Raw genomic sequence first — 5,394 nt, forward strand, 5'->3', positions numbered from 1 at the left:
AACTATAGTAAGTTAACACCCTACAGCTAGCACCAGTCCAGTGGTTTGAGCCCACTTCGAATATAGAATAATAGTCCCGGAGGTTTGATCCCTCTTCCACTACCCGTGTGACCCACGATGCGACGCGTGCCACGTATGCCTAGCTAATGAACAATGCTTGTTAGCACTGCTCCTTTTATACCATTTTTGTCCATCCGCAGACAGTTATCCTTATTAAAATTGTTTTTGTGCTTTTTATATTTTACATACAAATCACAGTTCAAAATATATACATGTGTATGTGAGTACGTATAACAACTATATAGTAAGTATATGTACATACATATATGCGAAGCGTTTTTTACAATTTCAAATATACAATTCAATGGTACATATATTTTAATTCAAATTACATATGTAAATGAAATAGTTGTTGTGGGGCCCAGGGCCACAGGATCCGGGGTCCCCACAACGCTCTGAAGTTTAGAAATTTTTAATATTCAAAGTAAATAGAATAATTTTTTTGCAATTATACAAATGGTGTTCAAGGCACATTGACCCACCTGTACAAAAATCGTGGCGCGTCATGGACAGAAACTTTTCAATTTCGGACCGAAAAATGTGCAAACGAGCAAAGTTGCCACGTTACACTTGTGAACTTCCGATAAAACCACATATGTTTGTGAATTTAGGAGTTTTGATTTTATTTAAAAAAAATAATGTATTTTCCTGCAGAAAACGTTCACTTTATTTAATGTTAATTAAAATTACACCTTAAAATACTAGTTAATGACTGAAATATTGTTGTGGAACAGAGAAATAGATTGTTTTGCCAAAAATTACCAAAATTCGAGATAACTAATTTTACTGGATATAGTGAAATAGTTGCCACTTTTCACTTGGCTGGAAATTTTAGATTTTAGAATTTTTGTGTCGGACTGAAAAAGTTGCGCTTGTAGGTGATGAATTTGCGGGGAGATGTGCTGCGGTTGTTATGAATGAATTTATTTGGCCTTGAGAAATACGCGAATGCGTTTATGAATGAAATAGTGTTTGTTGTACTTGAATATGTGAGTGATTATGTATGTATGCTGAGTTGTACATATGTATGCATGTGCATAGTATTTGGCAGAAATATGCCCATACTTATGTATGTACATATGTACATACTATACATATACTATATTCTCGTACAATAAGCGAACTTGAACACATGCTTTTTGAGTTTTTGGAATTTTTTATGTGGTTAAAGCAATATTAACTACTCAATAAATTATATTTAACAAATATATGAAGATCCGAAATGCTAACTGATATAAAAGTACAATTCATATAAATTAACTTTTAATTTATTTTATTTCATAAAAACATATATGTACATGAATATGTTTCTGAATTCACCAGCAACCTAGCAACACAGCCAGGCACTTGCAACATAAGGCACTCGGCACATTACGCGCCTAATCAAAGTAGAGTAATCGTTTCATCATACCGAAACGAATGCATGACGACTCGACTTCTGCACACTTGCACGCCCCTGCATAAGTCACCAGCTAATAAACACTTTCTACACATAACACATTTTTTGGCCGTTCTTTCGCAACACGCACTTCCGCAAATATTTCCGTTCCGAAATATTGCATAAACGCTTGTGGTTTAATGTAATTTGCACGCATTTTAGCACGAAATCGTTCATTTCCAATTATTATTATTATTTTCTATTGAATTGACAAATAAATTTTATTTCCAACACAAAAAAGTAAACAAATGACGATTTCAAAACTGCAAGCGCCTTACAATGTTGGGCGCTTCGATTCATGAAGCTTTTATGATTAGGCGCAAACATGATTTTGAATCGTAATCTACAGAGCTTCATTGAAATACATGGGTTCGGCATAAAAGCTTTATACTTTAGTATGCCGAAACGATTACACTACTGTGATTAGGAGCTTAATGTGCGGAGTGCCTAACATAACATTATCATAACAGAATATTTACGTTTTTTGCTGTTAACTCTTGTTCAAATGTTAATCGCAATGCGGTGATATTCCATGGATTTATTTTTCAGCCAAACAATTTTACGTTCCAAAAATTTCCACCTCTCTATCTATCTAAGTTCTCTGGTGGTGCACACGGAAGTCTCCGGGAGCTACTCGGCTTTCACATACAAGTCGTGTGTGCGCAGCTACCGAACTTATGCGCCGCTAGCAGCCGGTAAGTTTTAGTGATGGCAAAAAAAATTTAATAATCGATTAATCGGTTAATTGATTAATCGAAAGCATTCGATTAATAATTGCAATTAATCGTAAGAAATTAACCGATTAATCGGTCGTATCGATTAAAATCGAAAATTAATAAAAACCATTTACATTAGTTATAAAAATTTGCTGTTTTATTTAAGGATACAATTCTTGTTAAATTGTGGAGGGGAAACAATAAACAAGTAATTTTTAGCAAAGAAAAAAACCGACTTCAACTCCCATATAAAATCGGTTGACGCGGTCCAAAGTTATACGGTAACATACAAAAAAAAAAAATAAAAATAAATATTCCGACGAACTGATAACCTCCTCCTTTTTTGGAAGTCGGTTAATAAAATCAAGGAATGAAACCGATTCAAAATAACGTTCCGGTTTGGGTTTCGGTTTTGCCAAGTGTTTCGGTTTCGGTTTTGGTTTCGTTCTTCAAAATTTATTTCGGTTTTGGTTTCGGTTTCGTTCCGGTTTCGGTTTTTCACAGAAATTTTGTTGATATTATTTAAATCACAATGTCTTAAACGTTGAGGAAAGAAAATCGAAAATTACAGTTCACTGATAATATCAACACTAGGTACTTTCCCTAACAATCGGGATTTGGTAATTAGAGAATAAGAGAAACATTTTCTTTCAAAAATAGAACAAAGTTCAGAAGTACGGAAATGCAAAAACCCACATTTCGTGCCCACAAGTCGAGAAACAGCTGATTCACGTTGTTCTTGTTTTTGTCACTTATACCATGTTCTGACCGACATTGGAAACATGTTTTCGTTGCTAAAACTGGTTTTCGACCTAAAACTTGTGTTTTCGTCCATATAAAATCTGTTAAACGAAAACCAGTTTTCGCTGAATTGGAAATTGAATTTTGGTTTCACAAATTTGATTTTAAGTACATAGATTGAAAATACATCAACAGGCCATTCACTTTTCCTTAAAAGCACCAAGTAAATGCAGGCAACATATAAACACAATACAGCTGATATGCACTTTGGCACTTGATCCATTTTTACTCGGAGAAAATTTCGGGTTGTTTCGGGCAGGAAGAATAATACACTTACGATCGAATACGCTCGAATTTTCGCTCTCTATTACCCATTTTGTTGAGTACAGGCATGATTTCTGGGCTATTTTGGGCACACGCGGGATCTCGCATTGCGTACGGGAAAGAAACTACTTAAATATAATTAATCGATTATCGATTCACAACAACAAAGTCATCAGCAGATTTTTGCGAAAAGTTACCTTGCCATACTTATTTACTACTTAACAAGAATTTTAGCAAAATGTTGCTGATTTTGGTTAAATAAATCATTTATTTCAAAGAAATTTTTATTTATTATTTTTGTAAATTTCTGGAAACCGATTGAAACCTGTGATTGAAATGGTTTCGGTATCGTTCCTTTTCAGGTCAAGATAACGGTTACGGTTTCGGTTTCGGTTTTGAAAAACGAAACGGTTTTAAACGGTTACGGTTTCGGTTTGGGTTTCGGTTTCATTCCTTGAATAAAATGACGTAAAGTAGTATACCATCCGTTATACACCCCGTGTCAGAATTATAAGTGCACCACCAGAATTTGTTTTGCGGTTTTTTGCAAAAATACCGTTTAAAAAATTTGCAGAATACGAGAATGTGAAAAATCTCCTACTAGTAAAATTATACATATATATGTACCGATTAGAGTGGACACTTTTATTGTTGCTAATATTATTGCGTAAGAATGCCAATTTTGTTACGGAATTTTGATTTATACATTACTGTGTTAGTAAAGTAGTCAGTTGATTTATTTTCGATTATTTTCAAAATTAATCGGTTAATCGCCCGATTAATCGAAAGGAAAATTTCGATACAATTAAATCGTTAACAGAATGAAAATAACCGATTATAATCGGTTATTCGATTAATCGTGCCATCACTAGTCAGTTTGCGTTTGTACATCAACCTGTCAGAGAACTTAGATAGATAGAGAAGGTGCAAATTTTTGGAACGTGAAATTGTTTGGCTGAAAAATAAATTCATGGAATATCACCACATTGCGATTAACATTTGAACAAGAGTTAACAGCAAAAAACGTAAATATTCGTTATGATAATGTTATGTTATGTTGCAAATGCCTGGCTGTGTTGCTAGGTTGCTGGTGAATTCAGAAACATATTCATGTACATATATGTTTTTTATAAAATAAAATAAATTAAAAGTTAAATTATATGAATTGTACTTTTATATCAGTTGGCATTTCGGATCTTCATATATGCATGACCATTTGTTTAATATAATTTATTGAGTAGTTAATGTTGCTTTAACGACATAAAAAAATCCAAAAACTCAAAAAGCATGTGTTCAAGTTCGCTTCTTGTACGAGTATATAGTATATGTATATATAAATATATATAATATATGTATATAGTAGTATAGTATATATAGTAGGTAGTAAAAATACATGTTAGTTGAAAAGAATTTTAAAATTGGTAAAAAATTCATATTAATAGTTTTGATTAATTAAAAAAAATATGAAAATTGTTTATATTGTGTTAAGTTATATGAAAATTCTTGTACGGAGAAACATACATACATATGTATGTGCCAGTGTATGCTCTCACTGCAAACATTATGAAAAAAATGTACGCATGCAATTTGCAAACTCTTTGGTGATTGGTCGTCGGCATTTCAAAGGGGGTTTTGGTCGAAAAAATCATTTTTTTTTCTTATGGTAGCTGCTATGCTATTTACATATAATGCAACAAACCACAATTTTCTAGCTGCTTTAGTTTTTTCACAATTTCACTTTAAACATGGACACATTGACAAAAAAACGTACAAATGCAATGCACTTGTTAACATCAAGGTGTTTTCTTGAAAAGTTATTTTTGAGTTTTATGAACATTTATTTTGAGCAAATGTGTTGCATGGTCATTTTTCACTGCAATACTCGTATTATATGTAATTAATGGGGCATATTCATAGTCAAAATAAAGTCGACACTAAAGTTAGTTACAGATTTTTGACTTAATTTTCAATAGAATATCTGTAAAAAGCTGCAACTATGTAAGTTTAGAGTCGACTTTATTTCTCACGCATGCGCATACGGATGTATGTATGTACTTACAAATGCGCTACATATGTAAAAATGCACATACTCCAAAATCACATATGCATTGATAA

This window comes from Rhagoletis zephyria, unplaced genomic scaffold (assembly GCF_001687245.7).
Source record: "Rhagoletis zephyria isolate East Lansing unplaced genomic scaffold, Rhagoletis_zephyria_1.1 Rzeph_scaffold_00425, whole genome shotgun sequence".
NCBI classification, from domain to species: Eukaryota; Metazoa; Arthropoda; class Insecta; order Diptera; family Tephritidae; genus Rhagoletis; species Rhagoletis zephyria.